A 14,568-nucleotide genomic window follows, 5' to 3' on the forward strand; every position below is an offset into this window, starting at 1 on the left:
AAGCAAACTTAACCAGCAGTGCGAACTCAATATTTGCAAATTTAACCAACTGTGCGAACTAAAAAAAATGCGAACCCAACTAACAGACTTCTGCATTTGGAAATAATAAGTATAAACAAAAAACTGCAAGCAACTTTCAAATCAGCTAAAGAATAATATCGGAATTTGTTCTTTTCGGTTGCAAAAACTATTTTTTAAATACTTTGTTACAAAGAAGCTAATCTTCAAAAACTGAAAGTTTATAAGAATACCACTATACCATAGTTTTTTATTTGTAGGCTAAAACATTCACTGAAATTCAAAGACAGTTAAACTTAGCTCTTGGGCGATACTTAACAGTTACACGTCAATATAAACAAAATTATACACGTCAATTCTCCTATTAAAGTGATAAGAGGGAAAAAATAGCTAAATAATTCTGGCAACTGTGTTTAGAACCAAATATGTTAAGTCTTTTTTTTGCAAAACTTATGGCTTTCATTAAGTGGTGATTTTTTAAACTCGGGTAGAAGTTTACAACGTCAAATGCTATAAGGCATTTTTTATTTTTCTGTTCAATATTTTCAAACCATGTAATTACATCGTTTAACCAACAATATAACTAAAACATACAAATTATCTGACGAAAACCTAATCAACCAAATAAACTCAGAATCACAGACTATCTGCATGATAGAAAATACAAAAATAAAAAAATACCGAAGTTTACAGCTGCATAAGTATAGAGTATAACACTGAGTATAGAGTTTTAAACCCAGGAAAAATTAGTTAAGCCGCATTAGTAAGATCATCCTAGAAAAAGCAGTCAGAAATATATGAACAAAAACATCCTTAATACAATGGAAAAACTCTCACGATGTAATTACATGGTTTGAAAATATTGAGCAGAAAAATAAAAAATGCCTTATAGCATTTGACGTTGTAAACTTCTACCCGAGTATTAAACATCACCTCTTAATGAAAGCCATAAATTTTGCAAAAAAGTATACAGATAAAGAAGATAAGGACATTAAATTAATTGAACACACATGCAAAACAATTTTAATCTATGACAATAAAATTTTGATCAAAAATGATGAAAATGCGTTATTTGATGTACCGATGGGCTCTTTTTTCGGCGCTGAGCTCTGCGACCTTGTCGGACTGTACGTCCTACACCGCCTTAAATCTATTTATAACGCCAACGAAATCGGCTCATACAGAGACGACGGCCTCACAATTATAGAACGGAAAAGCAACCAATCACTAGAAAGTATTAAAAACAAAATAATTAAACTATTTAACGATATTGGCTTCAAAATAACTATCGACGTTGGCACAACCGTATGTAATTTCTTAGATACACCTTTAAACCTGACTAACAATTTATAAGCCATACCGTAAAGAAAATTCAGATGTAAGATATATAAATAACATATAAAACCATCCAAAAGTTATAAAAAGGAACCTCCCAGCGATGATTGAGAGGAGAATTGTTAGACTTTCCAAAAATGAACAAATGTTTAACAACCATGTAGCCACGTACCAAAACGCTTTAGACAATGCCAATTTCAAACATAAGCTAAAATTTACAGAAAATATAAATACCCAAACTTAAAAGAAAACAAACCGACCAAGGAAAATTATTTACTTTAATCCTCCGTTCTGCCAGTCCGTAAAAACTAATATCGGCAAAGCATTTTTAACTAATAAACACTGCAAGCAAAACGAAACATTGAATAAAATATTAAACAAAAATAACTGTAAACTGTTTAACAGTTGTATGAGCAATATTAAGGTAATAATACAAACACATAACAAGAAACCTTTAAATAAAAGCAACAAAACCGAAGAACAAAGCATCACTTACTAATACCCAATCCTGTAACTGCCGATCAAAAAACTCATACCCCCTTGATAATAACTGTTTAATAAAAAATCTAAATTACAAAGCTACGATAACAACTGAAAAGGAAATAAAATATTATATTGGTTCAACCGGAAACACTTTTAAAAATCGATGTTACAGCCACAATAACAGTTTCAAAATTTATAAAGACAATGGAACCGAACTAGCAAAATATATTTGGCCTTTGAAACATAACAAAATCACTTACGACACAAAATGGAGTATCCTCCACCACATCGGGGAAATAAAAGGCATATACATCATCTGCAAAACATGTATTTTAGAAAAAAATGAGATAGCCAATGCTAACAAAAAAGTCAACTTAAATAAGAGGTATGAGCTATTTTCAAACTGTCCCTATTTTCAGAAGCTCTGTTTCAAAACTTAAACTAGCACCAATTAATTAGTAAATTATATTATTTGTAATTATAAGGAGTTTTTAACGCCCCTAGAATTTTTTTTTTTACATTAAAATACAATGCCAAATAAAAACTTTTGATTACATAAACTTTATCTAATAAGGCAATTTAACAAAATTTTCTAAATTTGTAGCAAAATCATATTACTTAAAATTGTATACTAATTTAAACAACAATATAGTTAAGTCATAAATATAAGTCAAAACTTTTGAGCTTTAAATTTCAACAGTCTTTTTATAACATTTTCAATTGCAAATGTTGTGTTTATTGTTCTATTTCTGAATAGTTTGGTTTTGGTACTGGTTTTAACTTAAAAAATTAAACATAACTCACTCATTTTCGAAAAAAGTTTATAAATTAATTTCGTTTAGCGCATCCTCAGAATAATATTGCTAAAAACTATTAATATTATAGTGTTATTTTGGTTATGTACAATGAATTAAAAATATCTAGCTAAAAATAGTTACGTCGTAAAGTATAAAAGTCTGTTTAGAAAAAGTTTGAAAAATAGAATTTAGTTGTACTAAGCTAATTTGAAGTAAATTATAAGACAAAATTGCTAAAACAAAAACATTTAAAGTAGTAGAAATTTTTACCTGAAATTAAGTTAAATAAAAAGCACATTACAAAATACGACAAAAACGACAACAATAATACTACTAAACACGCTATTTATAAAGTTTTTTATTGTAAAAATCTCTTAATTTGCAAATTTTTGCCTCGCAAATTCTAATAAGCAAATATTTTAGAGCTGAAAGATGGTAGGTGTTTCTAGCTCGGGATAGAATTTTGAACCTATTATCCAGGTAGTTCTCGGCACAAATAGGGTGTTGAGAAGGTGCTGATGAATAGATGACTGTTCACCTTTAGGCTTCACGTCGTCATTAAAAATAAACCTTTTTCGCTTTTTCGTGACATGCTGCTCTCGCCTGACGTGGAAACGTTGAGATGTTCGACTTACGTAGTCATTTCCGCAATGACTATTAAATATGTATACTACATTACTCAAATCATGGGTAGGTGTGGCATTTTTCACAGTTCCGTTAAGCGGGCGGTTGGTGTTGTACACAACACGTAGCGAAACGCTGTTAAAGGTGGATTTTATAGCTAATGAAGCTAGCTTAGCCAGTTTTATTGAGTTTTCACCCATGTAAGGGAGGCGGAGGTAGACTGGGCAAGGATGTGGGCCGAAAGAGGGTAAGCGGTTCATTTTGGACTGAGTTGCCTTAATTGTCTTCTTGATGACTGTTTCGGGGTAACCTAGTGAGAGAAAAACTTTGCAGATGTTGTCAAATTCTAGATCCAAACAGTCGGCCGTGCAAATTTTGATAGCTCTGTTGGTTACGCATTGTATGATATTCATTTTAGTTTGGTTGGACAAAACGAATTCCAGGAAATGTAGTGTGGACTAAAATTTTCTTTTCTGTACACAGAAGTAGAAAAGGTGTTGTTGCTGTTTCTAGTAATGTTAATGTCTAAGAAGTGAATTATACCGTAAATTTCTTCTTCAACGGTAAAAACTATGCATTTTCGCATCTTATTTAGCAAAGTAAAAATGTTATTGACATTGTTTTTTGATGTAAAAATAGCAAATACATCATCGACATACCTATTACACACAAGTTGCTTACTGTTATCTAATGAAAGAAGACTATTTTCATCGTAACCGACAAAAATGTTAGCAAGAATACGGCCTAAAGGGCTTCCCATCGCTACGCCGTCAATTTGACGATGCATGAGATTATTAAATATAAATTGTACATTTTTCGTAGCCATACATAACATATCATTGGAAACAGATCTTGGGAAAGGAGGCGGAAGTAAGTCAGAATTGTACAACTGATCTAAACAGATATTTAACACTTCACCAAGTGGAACGTTTGTAAACAAACTTTTAATGTCAAACGAGACCATAAAGTTGTTCGGTTGGGAAACATTTAAGCTTTTAAGTTTATCAACAAAACTAAAAAAATCAGGTACTGTGTGAGTAGTGAATTTTTCTAATACTGGTTCTAAAAAAAAAATAAAAAGGTAGATAAATTTTATTGTGGTAATTTAATCATAGATAAGATGGGTCTAAGTGGAATTTCTTTTTGTGTGTTTTTGGGAGTCCATACAACTTAGGGCGCTGTTAGCCAATAGGTCTGGTTGATTCACTCACTTTTTTTTGATATTAGACCTTTTACAAACCAACTTCGCAGTTTTCTCTGAATGCTGTTTTCAATTTTACTTGTGTGGTCAAGTTTATCGATTTGTCCGAGAGTAAAAATTTTGAACAATCATTTAAAATTACCATAATTTTTTCTATATGATAAACCTCATTTAAAATTACAATGATGTTTTCTTTCTCTGCTTTACAAAGTACTATGTTTGGATTATCTTTTAATCGTTTCAAAGCTTCATTATACTTATTAAGCATTAGTTTATCGGAATGATTAACTTCAAGTGTAGTTAAAGTTACCTAATGATGATGAGAACTTTGTCTTAAAGCATGGTTTAAAGTTTTGCGTTCCTCCCAATAAACTTAAACGAGAAAATATTTTTTCTGAATTTAAAATTCTTACGGGACAATTACGGATAATTAAATTTGAACAATGTTTATCCAAACTAAATGATCTTTCTCAAACGTATTCTACTGTGACAAATCAGTCATTACATTTTATGTTTCGTTTTATTTCAGAAGAGTTAAAGTTAAAGAATTTCAATGTTTTAAGTGACGTCACGATTGGTATTGAGAATAGAAAATGAGAAAAATAAGCGTGAAGTAAATTTGAGAGAAAGAGTTTAAAACCTAGCTTGGAGACGCGAGTCGAGGGGGATTACTGCCGGGGAAGATAACGCACACAACGACGTGAAACAGCACAACGACGGAGAGGCGAGTGAGCCGGTAAGGCGAATGAAGCTTATTTAAGACTTGTGTTAATTAAACGAGGATAGGAAACTTTATTGTCGAGTCGATTTTCAATGATAAACATATTCAAGAGAATGTTTAACACTTAGTTAGCGTGCTTACGATACTCTCAAAGAAGTAGTTGGTAGAATTTTTTATAGCAATTTGTTTTCTTACATCTACTTAACTTATTTCACAATATTTATTAATCTTGTATATTTACATAAATCACGTGCACTAATGTAACCAGTTTTATGATATTATTTCTATTGTAAGTACTAGTATATCAAATTAAGCCTGCGTTCCATCTGAACGTCTGTAATACTTTAAATAACCGTTGTTCATTATCTTATATAAGAGCAGCTTATCAACAACAAAATTCACCAATCAACATCGCAATTGATGACGGTTACACTACACTTAAAGTTAATCATTCCGATAAACTAATGCGTAATAAGTATAATGAAGCTTTGAAACGATTAAAAGATAATCCAAACATAGTACTTTGTAAAGCAGAGAAAGAAAACATCATTGTAATTTTAAATGAGGTTTATCATATAGAAAAAATTATGGTAATTTTAAATGATTGTTCAAAATTTTTACTCTCGGACAAATCGATAAACTTGACCACACAAGTAAAATTGAAAACAGCAATCAGAGAAAACTGAGAAGTTGGTTTGTAAAAGGTCTAATATCAAAAGAAGTGTGTGAATCAACCAGACCTATTGGCTAACAGCGCCCTAAGTTGTATGGACTCCCAAAAACACACAAAAAGAAATTCCACTTAGACCCATCTTATCTATGATTAAATTACCACAATAAAATTTATCTACCTTTTTATTTTTTTTTAGAACCAGTATTAGAAAAATTCACTACTCACACAGTACCTGATTTTTTTAGTTTTGTTGATAAACTTAAAAGCTTAAATGTTTCCCAACCGAACAACTTTATGGTCTCGTTTGACATTAAAAGTTTGTTTACAAACGTTCCACTTGGTGAAGTGTTAAATATCTGTTTAGATCAGTTGTACAATTCTGACTTACTTCCGCCTCCTTTCCCAAGATCTGTTTCCAATGATATGTTATGTATGGCTACGAAAAATGTACAATTTAGTTTTAATAATCTCATGCATCGTCAAATTGACGGCGTAGCGATGGGAAGCCCTTTAGGCCTTATTCTTGCTAACATTTTTGTCGGTTACGATGAAAATAGTCTTCTTTCATTAGATAACATTAAGCATTTTGTGTATTATAAGTATGTCGATGATGTATTTGCTATTTTAACATCAAAAAACAATGTCAATAACATTTTTACTTTGCTAAATAAGATGCGCAAATGCATAGTTTTTACCGTTGAAGAAGAAATTTACGGTATAATTCACTTCTTAGACATTAACATTACTAGAAATAGCAACAACACCTTTTCTACTTCTGTGTACAGAAAAGAAAATTTTAGTCCACACTACATTTCCTGGAATTCGTTTTGTCCCACCAAACTAAAATGAATATCATACAATGCGTAACCAACAGAGCTATCAAAATTTGCACGGCCGACTGTTTGGATCTAGAATTTGACAACATCTGCAAAGTTTTTCTCTCACTAGGTTACCCCGAAACAGTCATCAAGAAGACAATTAAGGCAACCCGGTCCAAAATGAACCGCTTACCCTCTTTCGGCCCACATCCTTGCCCAGTCTACCTCCGCCTTCCTTACATGGGTGAAAACTCAATAAAACTGGCTAAGCAAGCTTCATTAGCTATAAAATCCACCTTTAACAGCGTTTCGCTACGTGTTGTGTACAACACCAACCGCCCGCTTAACGGAACTGTGAAAAACGCCACACCTACCCATGATTTGAGTAATGTAGTATACATATTTAAATGTCATTGCGGAAATGACTACGTAAGTCAAACATCTCAACGTTTCCACGTCAGGCGAGAGCAGCATGTCACGAAAAAACGAAAAAGGTTTATTTTTAATGACGACGTGAAGCCTAAAGGTGAACAGTCATCTATTCATCAGCACCTTCTCAACTCCCTATTTGTGCCGAGAACTACCTGGATAATAGGTTCAAAATTCTATCCCGATCTAGAAACACCTACCATCTTTCAGCTCTAAAATATTTGCTTATTAGAATTTGCGAGGCAAAAATTTGCAAATTAAGAGATTTTTACAATAAAAAACTTTATAAATAGCGTGTTTAGTAGTATTATTGTTGTCGTTTTTGTCGTATTTTGTAATGTGCTTTTTATTTAACTTAATTTCAGGTAAAAATTTCTACTACTTTAAATGTTTTTGTTTTAGCAATTTTGTTTTATAAATTACTTCAAATTAGCCTAGTACAACTAAATTCTATTTTTCAAACTTTTTCTAAACAGACTTTTATACTTTACGACGTAACTATTTTTAGCTAGATATTTCAAATTCATTGTATATAACCAAAATAACACTATAATATTAATAGTTTTTAGCAATATTATTCTGAGGATGCGCTAAACGAAATTAATTTATAAACTTTTTTCGCTTGATTTTTATTAAAATAACTCAACCTTATTTATTTTTCAAATTACAAACACTTACAATGCTACACAATTAAACTAGCATAGTCGCTTTTTGGTTTAAAAGCATTTCCTAATACACTTCTTAAATGAAAAATACTCAACTAAACTTTTTCAAACTTTGTATTTGTGTTTTCCAAGTGTTTGTCCGTGCTTGGTTTTTATTATAATAACTAAAACTTATTTATTTATAAAATTACAAACACTTACAATGCTACACAATTAAACTAGCATAGTCGCTTTTTGGTTTAAAAGCATTTCCTAATACACTTCTTAAATGAAGAATACTCAACTAAACGTTTTCAAACTTTGTATTTGTGTTTTCCAAGTGTTTGTTAATGCTTAATTTTTATTGAAATAACTCAAACTTATTTATTTTTTCATTACTAACACTTACATTTTTACACAACAAAACTAGCATAGTCGCTTTTTGGTGTAAAAGCATTTCCTAATACACTTCTTAAATGAAAAATACTCAATTAAACGTTTTCAAACTTTGTATTTGTGTTTTCCAAGTGTTTGTCCGTGCTTGATTTTTATTAAAATAACTTAAACTTCTTTATTTTTCAAATTACAAACACTTACAGTTTTACACAATAAAACTAGCATAGTCGCTTTTTGGTGTAAAAGCATTTCCTAATACACTTCTTAAATGAAAAATACTCAACTAAACGTTTTCAAACTTAGTATTTGTGTTTTCCAAGTGTTTGTCAATGCTTGATTTTTTATTAAAATAACTCAAACTTATTTATTTTTCAAATTACAAACATTTACAATGCTACACAATAAAACTAGCATAGTCGCTTTTTGGTGTAAAAGCATTTCCTAATACACTTCTTAAATGAAAAATACTCAACTAAACGTTTTGAAACTCTGTATTTGTGTTTTCCAAGTGTTTGTCAATGCTTGATTTTTATTAAAATAACTTAAACTTATTTATTTTTCAAATTACAAACACTTACAAGGCTACACAATAAAACTAGCATAGTCGATTTTTGGTTTAAAAGCATTTCCTAATACACTTCTTAAATGAAAAACACTCAACTAAACGTTTTCAAACTTTGTATTTGTGTTTTTCAAGTGTTTGTCAATGCTTGATTTTTATTAAATGAACTTCAAATTATTTATTTTTCAATTTACAAACATTTGAAAAAAAAAACAAAAAAAAAACTTAAATAAACGTTTTCAAAATTATACTTGTGACTTTAATATTTGTTACAAGCAACTTGTAGTTTAGTTAATACTGAATTAGATATGTCCAAAATGTGAAAAAGGTGATTCTACCCCTCCCTATGCCCTTTAATTTTTTGCTTAATATGATGCTGTTGGTTTCACCGTTAGTACGGCTACTCGACCAGTACGCCACGTAGAAGCCAGAATCTTGTACTGGGTTGACTTTTTTTTTATAGTGGAATGTCACTTATAGTAATATAAGTCCTATAATCCACTTGTACACGTTTAAGTACATAATCCACACTCATAATTTTTACTTTGAGTGTAGTTTTTCAAACAGGGAAGATGAAAATATCTTTCGCATTTTCCAAAACCATGCTAAAAAATTATTGTTTTTTTTATAAAATAAAGTTAACATTCTGTAAAAACATATATCATACTTACCCATTCGATTTCTACTGTTGAGTTTATTGACTTTGAAATATCATATGAAACCAAAAAGCGACTATGCTAGTTTTATTGTGTAGCATTGTAAGTGTTTGTAATTTAAAAAATAATTAAGTTTGAGTTAATTTAATAAAAATCAAGCATTGACAAACACTTGGAAAACACAAATACTAAGTTTGAAAACGTTTAGTTGAGTATTTTTTATTTAAGAAGTGTATTAGGAAATGCTTTTAAACCAAAAAACGACTATGCTAGTTTAATTGTGTAGCATTGTAAGTGTTTGTAATTTAAAAAATATATAAGTTTGAGTTATTTTAATAAAAATAAAGCACGGACAAACACTTGGTTAACACAAATACAAAGTTTGAAAACGTTTAGTTGAGTATTTTTAATTTAAGAAGTGTATTAGGAAATGCTTTTAAACCAAAAAGCGACTATGCTAGTTTAATTGTGTAGCATTGTAAATATTTGTTATTTTAAAAATAATTAGGTTTGAGTTAATTTAATAAAAATCAAGTATTGACAAACACTTGGTTAACACAAATACAAAGTTTTAAAACGTTTAGTTGAGTATTTTTCATTTAAGAAGTGTATTAGGAAATGCTTTTAAACCAAAAAGCGACTATGCTAGTTTAATTGTGTAGCATTGTAATTGTTTGTAATTTAAAAAATAATTAAGTTTGAGTTAATTTAATAAAAATCAAGCATTGATAAACACTTGGAAAACACAAACACAAAGTTTGAAAACGTTTAGTTGAGTATTTTTCAATTTGATTTGTTTTGTTTGAAGTGTTTGTAATTTAATTTTCTTTTATTTTTTATTAATTTACAAATAAAAAAGAAAAATTATTTTATTGTTATCAATTTACAAACTAGAAAAAATATTAACTGAAAAAATTTTTTTGTTTTATTTTTATTAATTAAAGAAGTAGCAAAAAAAATCATTATTTTTATTTTATTTTTATTAATTTACGAAGTAAAAAAAAAAAAAATTTTTTATTTTATTAATTTAAGAAGTAAAGAAATTTTTTGTTTTTTTTTATTTTTGTTAATTTACGATCTAAAAAAAAAACTATTTAATTTTTATATTATTTCTTTATTTATCTTTATTATTTCAAAATTGTCCAGTGAGATTTTTCGTCATTTTCAAAATTGTCCAGTGAGTTTTTTGTCCTTCTCAAAATTGTCCAGTTTAGTTTTTTTGAACTAACTGTGTTTTTAGCCGAATATCAAGCTGAAAATTTTGTCCAGTCGGATTTTGTCCAGCGAAAAAACGACGATCTCTCTGACACTGACTTAACAGGAATTTTTTCATCTGTAGTGCTTTCTAAGTGGGAAATGGAGCATGTGATAGCAAAATTACAATTTGGGTTCAGTTGACCTGGGAACTTGGGAACCATAAGCAATGTAGTCCACTGCTGAGAGTTTCTTAGACCAAGATGATTGACATATGTTAAAAAGCAAGTTTTAAGGTGCAAGAAAAAATAGTCTTACACTTTAACGTATTACAATCAAACATTTAAACAATGTTTTGAAAAACAATTAAAAAGAATCTTCAGAATTAAATTGATTGAAAAGCTTTTATTTATTTCAAACAATTTTTAAAGAAATATTATTCATAGTTGTAAAGAATAAACAAATAAGTGCAAGTTAAACATAATGTCTTGAGGCTGCAAAAATAACTTTTTTTTTTCAAAATTTGAAAAATTACTATGTTTTTAAATGAGCTTTTTTCATCTTTAGCTATTTTGGTTATGGTCGGTTTTAAGGGCGCGTATTTTACTTAATAAATTCATCTTTTTTAGAGGTACTTTTTGACATTATATTAAATTTTTTATCAAAGTTGCTACAGTACTAAACTATATTTACTTTGAGGATAGGTCAAACTTGCATTACGATAAAATTGCACGAAGACAAGTTTGCACGAGATGACAAAATTTAACAATCAAAATTTTTCACAAAGGGTCAATTTTGAACGAAGATACTTTTGCTCACAGACAAATTTGCACGAGAGGACAAAATTTCACGAAGACAAATTTTCACGAAAGGACAATTTTGCACAAAGACAATTTTGCATTAAGGGTCAACTTTGCACGAAAACAAACTTCAACAAAGGGTCAATTTGCACGAAGATACTTTTGCACCTAGACAAATTTGCACGAAGGGATACAATTGCACTAAGACAATTTTAATTCAAAAGTCAATTTTGCACGAAAGTTAAAAAAACTAAAAGATAACTTGATAAAAAACAAAAAAAGTTTCTGACGATTGTAAGAGTAAGAGGTAAAAGTGATAGTAAAAATAAAAAATAGTTTATAAATATTGTTCAAAAGAAAACAAGAAAATGAATAAATAAACATAAGTTAATTTTAAAGAAAAAAAGCTACCGACTGAAGTTAAGAATTTGGGGTAATAGTGTAAAAAAATTATAAAAATAATTATTAAGAAAAAAATAAAACAAGTTACCGACCGAGGGTAAGGATTAGGGGTAACAGTGATAGTAAAATATATAAATAAAATAAATCACTAAAAACAGTTACACAAAGATTTAATTGTTGATAATGTTAAATATTTTTTTATTAAAGCTGTAAAGTAATTTTAAAACGTATTATAAAGTTAACATTGTCATTACATTCAAAGTTTTTTTTTTGCACTTCATTTTAAGTCGAGAAATAAACCTTACAAAAGTAATTAAAACATTTCGGGATTAAATAAAATTGATTAAAGTTTATAAAGTAGACTAACTAAAATAATTTTTTTTGCTACCTGAACTGTTATATAAATAAACAAGTCTGTTTAACTTTCAGTGACTTTTTGCTCTAGGTATAAAAGAAACTTAGTTAAGTACAATTACAACTATTATCATTATTGTAAACTTAACTATCATAAAAATAATTAAATAGAGCTACTTGTATAAGCTTATTTCTTAAAAATTGACAAAACTTTTTAGTTTAAAAACATTCTTCTTCATGTTATCTAAGATGATGCAAGTAAAACACTTCAAAATAGTTTTTATATCCATATAAAGTGGTCGTTTCAAACCACGTGATGAGTATTATTAAGAGTTTTAGAATTTTTATATGCTGATGTAATTTTAAACTGTATAGTTTGTACTTTTAACTTTATAAGAAATGAAATGTAAATGAAACAAAAAACACATTATTAAAATTGTAAAAAATCTTTCTAGTATAACTAATATTTTAAGCCTTTATTTTACGAGCAAGCAAAAGTAACTTAAACAAAAACTTATATTAAAACAGAAAAAGCAAAATAAAAAATCTAACCAAGAAGCTAGTTTCTAATTTCGAAAAGAAAATCTATTAATTATTATTGGAACATTGGTTAATAATTAAATTTATGTGATTTTCTCTAAAAGATGCTTTACACAATAAAAAGACAATTATAATAAAAAAAAATTATACTAAAATCTACTTAAACTTCAAACAAAGTTATAATTAAAAGATAAATATGTTTTTTTTTTAATTTCTACAAGACAAAATAAGTGAAAAAATTAAATCATTACTACTAATTTTTTATTATAACAAAATCTTATGGTAAAAACAAAAAAAAAGAACATTTTTTCAATTAAAAGATTATATCAAAATGACAAAATTTTACGTAAATTAATGTACTCTAAAATAACTTGCTAAGCTGTTAATTGACTTGATTTAATCGATACTTATGTAACAAAAATATATTTTGTTTTAATCATAACAATAGTAATAAAGAATGATTTATAACGAAATGACTTATTCAGTTAAGGCTCATTTATATAGCAAGTGAAGGGAAAAGTTTTTCCCGCCTGCAGCAAAAGATGATGAAGAGTCATCTCTTTAAAGCGATGCAGAAAGTTGTAGCGGTACACGTCGGATTCCATATTTTTTACAAAAAACAAAATCTTTCAAATCACCCCACAATCGTTTGGGTATGAACCCAAGGGTTGACAGGATGTACAAAACCTACGGCATGGTTCATTTTTTCATTTTTTTATATTCGTCATACAGTGAACACTACTTTATGCTATCTTGATAGAAACGAATGTTCTTTTTTTGTCGTACTTTATAAAGAGATAAAAACGGTTTTATAGTGTTTTACTTGCATCATGTTAAATATCTTGAAGAAAGAATATTTTTAAACTAAAAAATGTCAACTTTTAAGATATAAGTTAATACGAAAAGCTTTATTTAATTATTTTATATGACAGTTAAATTTACAATTATGATGAAAGTTGTAATTGTACTTATCTAAGTTTCTTTCATGCTTTTATTATCGTATTTAAATTTTTATTATTTTAAACTTGTTGACAATGTTTACTTTATAATCCTTTTTTTTTTAAGTTTACAATTTAGAAAAAATTTTTTTTAGATTATCAACAATTATAACATTACATTGTTAAAAAAAGTTAACGTTTTAGCAAATGTATTAAAAATGTTTTAAACTATTTAATTAAACTTTTTGTTACACTAGAAAACAGTAATAAACTTTCAATTGTTCCAATGAGCAAGCATCTTTTTTTTTAAGAATGCAAAAGTTACTAATAAAGGTACTGTGATATAAATAAACTAAAATAAACAATTGATTCTCTAACATTTAATCTTACTGAAAATGTTAAAAATAAAATCTTATTATTTAAACTAAAAACTTGTATTTATTTGTGTAATTGTTTTTATTTATTAATATTTTGTTTATTTTACTATCACTGTTACCCCTAATCCTTACTCTCGGTCGGTAAGTTATCTTATTTTTTTATCTCGTTGATTATAATAATTTCTTTTATAATTTTTCTTACTTCTACCCCTAACCCTTACCCTCAGTCGGTAGCTTTTTTTTTATCAATTAATTTTTATTTTTTAATTTACTTTTTTTTTTTATAAAAATACTTATAAATTATTATTTATTTAATTTACTATAACTGTTACCTTTATTCTTACCCTCAATCAGTTACTTTTTTTTGTTTAGTTAGTTATTTATTATTTTGTTTTAATTTATACCATTTTTCTGTTTTTTTGAACTATAGAGCAAAATTGCCCCTTTGTGCAAAAATTTCTTCTTGAAATTTTGACCAATCGTGCAAAAGTGTCCAATCGTACAAATTTGAACCTTGATGCAAAATTAACCCCTCGTGTAATTTAGTCCCTTAGTGCAAATTTGTCTTCGTGCAAAATTGACCCTTAATGCAAAATTGTCTTTGTG

The sequence above is a fragment of the Thalia democratica genome, chromosome 6 (assembly GCF_965202585.1).
Source record: "Thalia democratica chromosome 6, ktThaDemo2.hap1.1, whole genome shotgun sequence".
NCBI classification, from domain to species: domain Eukaryota; kingdom Metazoa; phylum Chordata; class Thaliacea; order Salpida; family Salpidae; genus Thalia; species Thalia democratica.